This window comes from Lepidothrix coronata, unplaced genomic scaffold (assembly GCF_001604755.1).
Source record: "Lepidothrix coronata isolate B3197 unplaced genomic scaffold, Lepidothrix_coronata-1.0 Scaffold44, whole genome shotgun sequence".
Classification (NCBI taxonomy): Eukaryota; Metazoa; Chordata; class Aves; order Passeriformes; family Pipridae; genus Lepidothrix; species Lepidothrix coronata.
The window spans coordinates 1,766,986-1,779,170 of record NW_016690224.1 but is presented as its reverse complement, the minus strand read 5'-3'; the positions used below and the strand labels follow the sequence as shown (position 1 = coordinate 1,779,170).

General features: G+C 50.5%; 1 protein-coding gene across 1 annotated transcript in view; it reads left to right on the top strand.

Moving 5' to 3' along the window:
* The first annotated feature begins 935 nt into the window (after positions 1-935).
* The window catches only part of CORO1C (coronin 1C), a 43,315-nt gene continuing 32,065 nt past the window's right edge, over positions 936-12,185 (top strand). Inside the window, exon 1 of the mRNA XM_017814403.1 lies at positions 936-1,036. The gene's annotated coding sequence lies outside the window, so the exon portion shown is untranslated. The remainder of the gene's footprint in view (positions 1,037-12,185) is intronic.

Below are 12,185 nucleotides of genomic sequence, written 5' to 3'. Positions count from 1 at the left end.
TGGTTGTTCATTCGCTCTTCAGGCTCCCTGAGGCACCAAATGATTCCCAGTGTGGTGTTACCTGTGAGCATCCAGGTGTGTGCTGAAAAGTGCTCACCCTGCTGTGACCTGTTAGAACAGCCGAGGTACAAACCTTACACCACACAGCGCAGCAACCCCAAATGGTCTTTACTTTGAGTGCAACGGGGAGAACCTATGATTTCAAGCTGCTGCCCTGTGTGTCTTGTTGTAGTGTGATTTTTAGCGAGGGTTTTGCTTCGCGGTCTTTAGCCAGGGGCTTTTGTCACCGTCCTTTTCTCGCAACAGCCGCAGCGAGTCGGTGTGACAAAATGAGGGGAGGTGGTTGTTTTCCTGTGGGTCTGCTGGTTCTCCTCAGGGTTGCTTCTGAGGACACCAGGCTCTGATCGCTCAGGGACACACGGCCGGTCCCTCAGGGGGGACATGACTGGACCCTCGGGGATCATATGGCCGATCCCTCAGGGCAGACACGACCGGTTCCTGAGGGAGGACATGATCGATACCTCAGGGGGGACACGGCCGGTCCCTGAGAGGGGGACATGCCTGGTCCCTCAGGGATAACACGGCTGGTCCCTCAAGGATGACACGACCGGTCCCTGAGGGGGGGACATGCCTTGTCCCTCGGGGGGACACGCCGGCCCCTCAGGAAGGACGTGACCTGCCCCTCACGAAGGTCCCCCATGACCTCCCTCCCCCTCCCTCCCCACCGAGGGGCGGCGGGGCGGAGCCTGAGAGCGCGCGACCGCGCGTGGCGGCGATCGCCGTGCCGCCATTGGCCGGGCGGGCCGCCACTCCCCCTGCTGCCCCGCCCCCCCGAGAGGCGGGAGCGGGCGGTGCCTGCGCGGAGGGGCCGTGTCCCGCAGGGGGCGTGGCCTCGGGAGGGGCGTGTCCCCGCGGCCGCGCTGCCCCGCCCCGCCCCGCGGCTCTCAGTCGGGCGGCGGCGGCGGGCGGAGGAGGAGGCGGAGGCGGCGGCTCCGCCGGGCTGAGGAGCGGACGCGGGAGGCGGCTCGGCATCGCGGTGCGGCTCGGGGGCGGTCAAGGCGAGCGGGCGGGCGTCTCCGGGGAGGAGCGGCGCTGCGGCTCGGAGGGGGCGGGAGGGCGGCGCGGTGCCCGCGGGAGGGCGGCGGGCAGGGCGGGGGTCCGGCCGGGCGGGCCCTTCCCGCGCGGGGCCGGCGGGCGCTCCGTGAGGCGGCGGCCGCTGTCAGCTCGGGGCCCGCGGCGGGAGCGCCCTCCCCGCACCGCCCCTGCCCCGGCCGCTCCCCGCTCCCTCCTTATTAGGCAGCGGCGCGGGGTCGCCGCCGCATCCGCATCCGGCCGGGGCCGCCGGGCAGGGCAAGCCCTGGGCGGGGCGGCGGCGCCGGGCGCTCCCGCCGCGCACCTGATGCCGCGGCGGGGACGGCGCTGGGGGGCTTTTGTTCCGCACGTTTGCCCTTGTTTGTTTGTTTGTTTTTTCCCCCCCCTTCCCTCTCTTCCTCCCGGCGATGCAGCAGCCGCTCGGTGCCAGCGGCGTGTGCCGCCCCCGGAGCGCCCGTGCCCGCCGAGCACCGAGGCGGAGGACAAAAGATGAGCGCCCCGATGCGGGGTTAGTTTGGGGGTGTTTGCCGTAGGCTCTCGTGGAGCAGGTCCTGGTCACGCCGTTATTAGTGGTTCTTTCGAGGCTGTTCAGGAGACGCATGGAGTCCCTGGGATGTGTGACATGTCATGGGATCGTCAGAGAATCCCGGAATGGTTTGGGTTGGAAAGGACCTTAACGAGCATCTCATCCCACCCCCCGCCGTGGGGGGCTTTGTTTTCCTGTGCAGGAAGCCACATTGTTTAACAGTGATATGCCAAAGATGGGATTTAAAGGTTAGTCCTCACCTGTGCTTTGTGAAATTCCCAGTCCCTCCACTCAAGGTACCCGGGAAGGTGCTGGACACACGGGAAGGTGTCCCAACACCACCACGCAGAGGTGCAGCTGTAGGACCCCCAGCCAGACAACGTGATGCTGCGACTGACTGACTGCACAGGAGATAGGTCTAAAAAAATATATGTATTTAAAAAAAAAAAAAGGCATTGAAAGCTGCCTGGAAACAAAACTGATTGATGCAGTTTTATGGTTGAGGATAAGTGATACACATTAGGGTTGGGGGGCTTTTTATAGCTGGAGTTGGTCTGAGCACATCTGTTCAGCCTGTTCATGGAGATGTGCGTGGGAGCAAGACCAAGGATGATGGAAAAATAGGAGAGGGGCACTCTGAACACACCAGGCTGGGGCTGATTTGTCAGTATGCTGCTGAATTTCCCCATTCTGGTTTAATTTTAGGCCAGGCTGTACCCAAATTACCCGGCACCACCCTCTCCCTCCGTGTTCCTCCACGAGCAGTTGCGTGAGGGAAGCTCTGGAGTGTGGGAAAATGGTGTGAATGGCACAGTGTGTCCTGGGAGAAGCGTGTGGGGATGTGGAGAAAGCAGCGGGTGTTTTGTGCGGGAGGCAGGACAGGGGATATTCCATTTTCATTTGAATAACAAGCCTTGAATCATCTTTTCTGCTCGGGGTGGGGGGGAGAAAACAGATGGCTCTGCACTCCCCGAGACATTTCATTGCAGCTAATAGTGATGTTTGCTAAAGACTGTGTACACAAAGGTAGATCAAATACTGTTGTGGCACCGTGTGTTTATTTTGGCTGTATAGGTTTTTTTGTATTTTCAGTAGCCCCACTAAGACCTGACCCACTCAGGGAGCATTTGCTGGTGTTTGTTTTAATCCAGCACTTCATAATAGTAATTTTTCAGTGGTCACTTGTAGCCTTTTATCCAGATTGCTTTAATCAGCATTTGTGTTCTCTGTTGGCATTGCTGTGTCTTCTCCCGAGCTGTCTTTTCAAACACCATCGGATTTTTTCAAGTGAAATCTTCATGCTTATTGCATCTGTCACTTCTGGGACTCACTCCAAGCGAAAGGCAGGGATTCAGTTTAATGGCAATGAGGAGGAATGCACAGAAGGGGGAAATATCAGCTTTTCCCTGGGCGATGCAGCACAGGGCACTGGGCTCTGCCCTCGGTGGCTGCTCCATCCATCACATCCATGGCCAATATTGGACTTTACCGACGGCTTCGTCACGTGGCTCATTAAAGGACAACGTTGTGCTATGATGGGAAGAGGATTTATGATGTTGGGTTTAATTTGGTGATCAATTCTGAGGAATATCACTCGAGTGCCAGCTTCCTATTTTGAAGACATGAGCAAAACACTTCCTGGCCTGGGTTTGCAGCTCGGTGAGGTCATCAGAGCACCACTCCCAGGGCCAGGAATGTCCTCTCGGGCAAGCTCACAGGCACATTTTCACTTGACTTTTAAAGTCTTGCTTTGTTTGTTTTGATTTTGCTTTACTGAGGCTTTTGTGATAATCTCAGCCCTTCTCTGAGGATGTGTTGGAACAGAAACTCACTGAGGATTTGAAGTGCCCCAGTTTAAGCCTTTACAGGGCATATGAACAAGAATTAAATGGCTGTGTTCTCTTCTAGCTCTTTCCCTGTGGTCTCCCCTGCTTAATATTTTTGGGCTGGTGTATTCTGGTGGTGAACTCTGAAATTAGTCTGATTAGAAACTGCTTAGAGCTTCAGTTTAGTCACCCTGGTCCGGGAGCCTCATGTGAAAAGTCAGATTGTTGGTGGCTTTAGGCTGACAGGATGTGAACTGCTGGGGTTTTGTCACGTTATGCACAGTTGCAGGTGCTGGTGGGGTGAAAGCCAAGTCAAAACTGAGCAGAAAAAGGCTTGGCTTATCTTAGCTGAGTGACTCAGGAAAGCAGCAGTGAAAGTCTGTTTTTCTGAACGTGTTGGATACACCAGTATGGTTGGGAATTGTTCACTGGGCCCTTTCTTTTTATCTGCTAATAGGATTGCTTTGTTCTGATTTTCCTCCTGTGAGTAACTCTACAAAAAATGGATTATTTGTTTCTTTTTGAGGTTATAATTGTTCAGCACGTGTCTTTTTGTGTGGGTTTTATCATCTAAAACCACATATAGACCTGTAAAATGCCAGTGTGACACTGAACTGCTTTTCAGAGCTGGTCCTTGGAGGAGCAAGCTGGAGAGGATCCTAATGGAATAAACCAACCATTAGTTGTATCACCAGCCCCTAGTTGTGTATGTGCCTGCCTGGGTTTGTGTAGGCACTATAAATCCAGTCAGAATTAATGGCTGGATATGGATGAAGTACCTATGAAGCAGAAGGTGACTGTTGGGCAAGCGGATAATTTTACCCCTCTCCCGTGTAATTCCTGATGTCAGTAAAACAGGGGTGATCCCTTGGAGCAAACAAACCTAACAAGTCACAAAGTGCTCCTGAAATGGAAGAGGATTTTGTGATGGAACATCCTAAAAGCTTTAAAATCCTGCTCTGTGGGTCAGGAACTTGACTGAGAAATAGTGAAAATTGTATCTGCTACTGCCTTCAAAGAGGCAAAGCCATGGTTTTTGAAAGCTGCCAACCTTCTGATGTGCTCTTGGTGGATAGAAAGAATCTCCTTGATTTGGAGGTGATAAAGCACAATGTGGGCTGTTGTACCATTTCTCCTCTGTGCCTTTCATTGCTGATGAATTTGGGGTAGAATCAAGGTAGAATCACCTGCATTGGAGAAAGGAGAATTTCTTCAGCATTATCATTTTGCTCCTTTGACATCCCTGGCTTTGTCTCAGTCCACATTTTGTTGGTGATAACAATAAATGGTGTATAATGTGCTTTTTGCTCTGGGTGGGTAATGATGTCTGAGGTCTGGCTCTTGGGAGGGAAGTTCCAGTGAGTGACACTGAGCTGGGCCTCTCAGTCCAGCATAATTAGGTTTGTCTTGTTTTCCTTTTTAATAATTGAATTTGAAGGAGCAATGGAAATAAACCAGTGGTGGGATCTGACTTAAAGTGATTAAGGCTCAGCCTGGGTGTGCTGAGCTGAGCTCCCAGCTCTCCTTTGGAGTGTTGCTGAACTGTGCTTGAGGCCAAGTGTTCCTTGTAGGAAGGACCAGGGTTTCCCTGTGGTTTTCCAGATTTTGGCTGCCCATAACATCTCTGAATGAGAGTTCCTATGTAGGAACAAGCATATAGATAATAATTCTTAGCTGAATATGACAGCAGCCATTTCCACAGCTTTGTAAAATATGTCTCAGCAGGATTCCCTAAAACTCCACGGGAATGATATGCCTGAAACTACTCCTTGTTTGCATCCCTGTATGAACCTGGGCAGTGCATTGCACCTGCAGTTCCTGGGATAAGTAATCCCTGGAAAATGGACTTCAAATCACTCTGGCTTGAGTATTTAGAAATATGGGAACTTCCCCTCCCTCCCCCCTGATTCTGCATATAGTTGCCATAGAGACACTGTTCTGGAGCCATTGAAAATCCATTGTTTATCTTAAATAAATATATAAACCTGCTCTATTGAAACATCACATTTTGCAGTGCCCTGTTCCGTTGAAGTCTTCAATTCTATCAGGAACCATTGTGACAGGACAAGGGGAAATGGGTTCAAACTGAAAGAGGGGAAATTTAGGTCACATTTTAGGAAGTAATTCTTCCCTGTGAGGGTGGTGAGGCCCTGGCACAGGTTGCCCAGAGAAGCTGTGGCTGCCCCATCCCTGGAAGTGTTCCAGGCCTGGTTGGATGGGGCTTGGAGCAACCTGTGTTAGTGGCAGGTGTCCCAGCCTGTGGCAGAGGGTGGCATTGGGTGATCTTTAAGGTCCCTTCCAACAATCTGATGGGGACTTGCCATCCTACAGTGCTGCAGATCTGGATCCTGGACAAACTGCTAATGGGTGTAATTAGCAGCACCAGGGATTAGCAGCAATAACAAATCCATTCCATAGGAAGCACTGTGTCCCATGGGAGCTGGGCAAACTGGCTGTGCTGGGCAGATGATGGTAGGATAGGGAGGACTGTCATCAGCAAAGGCTCCATGCTGAGCACCACCCAGGGTTGGAATTGCCCCTGAAGTTGCCTTATTTTTTTTCATTTTTACTTAAAATACTTAAAAACCCTTATGGTGGTTTGTTGGTTCCTGCTGGAATCTTGAACCCCCAGCTGACTCATTTACTTGGCATTTTTCACCACACCTGTGTCAAACAGATTGGGATCCTTCTTTTCCACGTTGGGAATGTGAGGTTTCATGTTTTACTCAGGGTCTGGGGAATACTTGTAGCATGTACTACTAAGGGTAGTTGTTGTTTTACACATGGTTCAGGTATTTGCCCCAGCACACGTGGTGGGATGTGTGTGTGGATAAATGGCCATTCTTACACCTTTTCAACTCTTAATTTCTCACTTAATTCCTTTCTGCAGTACTCACATTAATTGAACCATATCTTGCAGGTTGGAGTAAATGGGGACAAAACTGCCTTGTTCAGAACGGGAGGTAGATTAAATTCTTTCAGTGATATTTTTTAAGGTCGATTTTAATTTTTGAATCTGCTGAGATCAATTTGCAAGGCAAGAAAAAAAATCCTGAGCCAGCTTAGGCAACCAAGAGTTGCCAGACATTCCTCTGCAATATATTCTGCTTTAGCACAGCCTGAAGTGTAGGCACAAAACTCTTCTAGCTGAGTGTTGCTGTGCCTGCAGCAGCTCTTTCCTGGCCGCTGCCAGGAAAATTGCTCCTCTCTGGAGCAGTTTGTTCTGTGTGGTGCTTTAAGGTGCTGCTGTTTAAGGGTGGGCACCCCTGGGAAGGGTCAGGTTATCTCTCTACTCTACTTTCCTCCCTGATGTTTCTTTTGGAGGGTAAAGGTTATCTTTTTATTCTTTATATTCTGTCCTTTGCCACATCGATCTTCTGCTCTGCTGGAGGAATTCTGAAGGGCTTGGAAAGCTCACAGAAAAACCAGCTGGGGCTTATCTGGGTGGAATTGTGCCTGTTGATTTGGCCAGGCTCCTCCAGAGCTGCTGTAAATGCCACAGGGATTCCCGAGGGGCTGGAGGTGTGGGTTGCACGTGCAGCAGCGTGACTGCCAAGCCAACAGGTAAGTAAAGCTTAAAGGTCATCAGGCACAGGCTGGAATTCTTCACACCCCTTGCTGGGAACCGGTTCTCCAGCTGAGAGCAGCTGCAGGTCCAAGAATTCCCCAAGGAATCTGCCTTTGGCCAGAGTGTGTTGGGATGGGTGTGATTCTCCCTGTCAGGGAGGCGGGGACATGGAACTGGTGCCATGGAGCTGTCAGGGACGGTGATACCCTCATCCCTGGCAGAGGGGGTAGGAAGAGGTATCAGGGACAGTGGTGGCCCTCATCCCTGGCACAGGGCATAGGAAGATGTTTTTCCTTTTTGGATCTGAAATCTTTCTTCATAGCATAGCAGGAATGTTTATTAAAGCTCCTCAACAGACTAAATACACGTCCTGAGATAATTTTTGTCTTCTTGCCTGCCCAGAGAGGTGAGAAAGGAGCTTTGTGTTGCATTCATGGTTTGACAGCAGGTTGGTGCCAGGGACAGCAGCCTTGCCCCACGACAGATCAGCAACAAGGAACATCTGTAGGACAGAGGAAATGTGTTTGAACTTGGAAGCCTTTGCTGAAACAGATGTTTGAGGGGCTGTAATTGGTACCACGAGATAGGGATTTAAAATCAAGTGAGCAGATTGAACTATCTGGATTTGAGTTTCAGCCTCCTCCGGTCCCTTCCTCCCTCCCCCAGCCCTGATTTCAAATTGCACGTTACGGAAACGGGACAGAATGACAATGGTGCTCTTGGAATTATAGGCTGCTTGGCCAGAAGAGCTGGCAGGACAGCAAATGGAAATGTGGAGGAACACATGCCAGCTCCAACTGGGAGAACTGAGATTCATTTTGCAGCTTGTTTGTACTGCATTAAAACCCGAGATGTTTGCGTTGTCCTGCCCGAACTCCCACGTTCTGTGGGAGGATATTGTCCTGTCTTTGACAATTAACCATTGTTGGGTGCATTTGGAGAACACCAAAAGTAGTTTAGTGGGTGCCTCACCTGTTGGGTGGGTGGTGAGAAGTGGAGGCCACTCTGACTGGATGAAGATGTTTTTTAGGAGGTGACAACCAAGCTCATTGTTGCTTTTTGGAGTTGAGTGTCTCCATTTAAAATTCCAGTGTGATGGACCACGCTGGTGTGTGATGGACAGTGCTGGTCTGTGCTGTACCTCCAGCCTACCTGGGATGTTCTCCAGGTCTCCAGCCCATCCCGTTTGCCGTTACAGGCCTGGGAGCACACTCCAGACACCACCACACTGATATGTGGCTGCACTTGGCCATCCTGCTCCTCCCAGGTCACATTCCCAAGGCAGCATCGGCTTCTCCGCAGGCTCTGGGCAGGCCTGGGGCTGTGCTGGGTCCAGCAGCCCAGTGGAGCCGCTGTGGTCAGGCTGGGCCATGTGGAGAATGTGCCTCCTCGCCTGGTCAGTCTGACTCACTCTTGGCTGGGCTGGTTGGGAGCCTCGGTTGTGCTGATCTGTTGTTTCTGCTTTATTTCAGAGTCGGGAGGAATTCGTGTCCCAACCAACTTAGTGTTCGGAGCTGAGGGCTCTGCAGGTCCTGGTGGCTCCTGGGCTGCAGCTCTGCAGGAACTGAGACCTGCAACTGTCTATCTCCTTATTTATCTCCTTAAAAAAACTTTGTAGTTTCTTCCTGTGGATGCCATGGCATGTTGTAATCGAGGAATAGAAACCAGCTTGTCAACTCCTCTGGAGATGGGGCTGGAGCCCCTCTTCTCTGGAGACAGTCTGGGAGAGCTGGGAGTGTCCAGCCTGGAGAAGAGAAGAATCCAGGGAGACCTTAGAGCCCCTTCCAGTGCCTAAAGGGGGCTCCAGGAGAGCTGGAGAGGGACTTTGGACAAGGGCTTGGAGTGACAGGACAAAGAGTAATGGCTTCCCATTGCCAAAGGGCAGGGTTGGATGGGATACTGAGGAGGAATTCTTCCCTGTGAGGGCGGTGAGGCCCTAGCACAGGGTGCCCAGAGAAGCTGTGGCTGCCCCTGGATCCCTGGAAGTGTCCAAGGCCAGGTTGGATGGGGCTTGGAGCAACTTGGGCTAGTGGAAGGTGTCCCTGCGCGTGGAAGGGGGTGGAATGAGCTGAGCCTTAAGGTCCCTTCTAACCCAAACCATTCTGGGATTTCTAATTTCAGTAAGTCTTTTTGTCATTTTTTAAGGAATGATCCAATTCACTGCCTCCCCTCACTTACAGTTTCATGTTTCCAGCAATGTCTTAAAACCACTGGATTTAATAGGACATGTTCTTACCTTAGAAAATACCATGTTAATCAAATCCCCTCATGTCTGCACCTCTTCCTGACTTCAGCAGAATGGGGAATCCTGCAGGTCTTGTTCTTTCCATCCTTAGGTCCCAGCACCTGTCTGCTTAAATTCTGCTTAAATTCAGCATCAGAGAGGACAGACACATCCTGTATCAGGGGCTGAGTTCCAGGTCTAGTGGCCACTGCTGAGCTCTGTCACACACATGAAGATTTATGTTTGCCAATTATTTCAGATAATGAAGTTGAAAATACACTTTTTTTCTGCCATGAGCACTCTGTTAGAAAAAAGTGCTTAGTTAGCTGGGAAGGGTAGGATCTGCTGGTGATTGGTGGGAAATTAATGAAACTGTGGTGAGGAAAAGCTTTCTCTGTTCATAACTACCATCCTTTGCCCAAAAACAGATTTTAAGAAAAAGAGAAGCTTGTGATGTGTCCCAGGATCTGGAGGAAACTTGCATGTAACCTTCAAGAGAGGAGAATTCAGTGGATCAGGGTGGCAGCTCTGAGCACATTGATACTTCCCTGGTAGCCCTGATAAGAGAACTAGGTCAGTGCTGGGGAGAAGCATTTTATCACCTCCTTCCCTCAGCTGGAATCCTGGCGCTGGGAGGGCCCTGCTGGCTCCCAGCTCTGCACAGCAAGGCCCTGCTCCCTCCCTCGTGTTTCCCTCGGGGCCCTGGGGTGGGCTGAGCCCTGTTTTTTCCCTCCCCATGGCAAGTGCTGCTCACACTGGGGGTGATCAGCCGGTCCCGGGGTGTCAGCAGCACCCACGGGGTTGGTGTGATGTCTGTGGCTGCAGTTCACAGGGCTCTGTTCAGCTCTGGGAGGATTCACTCTGTCTCTTGGCAGTGGATGAGGATACAGTGTGCAGAGAAGCTTCTCTGGTATTTATGCCAGTGGAGAAAGCAGAGGAGAAGGAAGGTTTTTTTGGAGGGGAGCATGTGAAAGGCCACGGCCTTCTGTGGTCAGCTCCTGGAACAGCAATGCCTGAGGTGGGAGTGTGGGGGAGGCTTCCCTTTCCTTATCCAGCAAAGCTTGTGTGGTGTCCAACAACTGTCTCTGCTGGCAGCAAAAGTGGAGCTGAAATGCAGAGATTCCAGAATCCCAGAATGGTTTGGGTGGGAAGGGACCTTAAAGCTCATCTCATTCCACCCCCTGCCATGGGCAGGGACACCTTCCACACTTCAAGCCTTGTCCAATCTGGCCCTAAATGCACTGAAGCACCTGGGATGTTTAATCCCTGTATTCTGTACATTACTTGCCTTTATGAGGTTTTGTCCTGAGTTTCAGTCCTTTTTTTTTTTTTATCTCCACTTTGCTCTCCTTCCTTCTCTTCTCATTTTACTAACTTTTTTTTACCCAGCCTGTGCTAAATTACCATCATCCCAACATTCCCCATCATCTCTGAGGTTGGGGCAACTTTAGTGCCAGCTGACAGAAGATGCTATAAAAGAAATAAACTCAAAAGAGGGGGTTGTTTGGAGGCTGCTGGGAGAATTCCCATTCCTGCTCCTCAGCTGCCTCGGATCCAGGATTTGGGTAACTGCTGCAGTGTTTCCCTTTGCTGGTTGCCCATCCCACTGTGGCTCCTGATAAATTATTTTGTGTAATGATTTTTGTGTGCATTCATTGCTCTGGCTTTATGGTAGATGACACAGATTAAATGAAGCCAGACAACTCTCTCAGTTCGGGGTAATGACTTTCCACTGCGGCGTCCTTTTGTCACTGTAAATTATGATAAATGATGTAATGGTGGATGGAGAGATACAGCTCCAAAGTGGTGGGAGTGGAGAGATCAGCACAGATTGGTTTGGCTTGGAAGGGACCTTAAAGCTCATCTTGTTCCACCCCCTGCCGTGGGCAGGGACACCTTCCACTAGAGCAGGTGATTCCTCAAGAAAATGAATTGTACACCTGGAAATCTTGAAGGGAAAATAGCCACAGTGTGGGAGGAGTGAGATGAGCACACAGGTGAACCCTCAGGAAATAACACATCCCTCTGGGTGATCCCTGGGAGATCTGAGCTTTACAGGTGGCTTCTGTCTCAGAGTGCTTCATATTCTAAAGGTTTTCATACAATCATTTGAGGTTCCAGCTAAAACCAGAATCATATCAAGTGTTTCACAGGTTACAGCCAACACCTTGTGCTTCTTCCAGAACAGAAATTTCAGCTTATTTAAAGTTTGGGTTGTGTTACATTTTTGAATGTGCTGGGCTCCCCAGTTGAGATATAATCAAATTCCCTTGTAGTTTGTGGTTTAGGTTCCCATCCCAAAATAGAATCTTGCCAGTGGTGGAACAGCTGGAAATTTCAGTATTAAGTTCATATTCCAGCTTTTTGTCTTTAAAATGAAGTGAAATCAGATGGCAGTGTCTTGCTCAACCTGGATTCAAGTAACCAAAGACACAAATATGATGTGTTTTGAAATTTGGACCATCTGTAATAGTGTTCACCTTTGGTTTGGACAACTCTGGAAACAACAGTTCTGTCAGAACTGGACTGAAAATGGAGTGACTGGAAAAGGGATGCAGGGAGGGAACATCATTGTGTTTAAAAGGAGAGGGACTGTATCAAGGTATTTGTGGCTGTTCCCTTTTTCTGCTGGAGGTTTCATGTGAAGTCCTGGGGTGGGGTGAGGTGAGATGAAGTTTTGGTGGTCATGTGATACATTTTTTTCTCCCACTTCCTCCCTTGCCCAAGTCTTGCAGGACTTCATATTGCAAGACTGAATCCTTTGATTGCTTGGATACTTGGAGAGGGAGATGAAGTTATACAAGAACATAGAGTGACAGGACAAGGGGGAATGGGTTCAAAGTGAGACAGTAGGTTTAGACTGGATATCAGTAAGCAGTTCTTACCTGTGAGGGTGGTGAGGCCCTGGCACAGGGTGCCCAGAGAAGCTGTGGCTGCCCCATCCCTGGA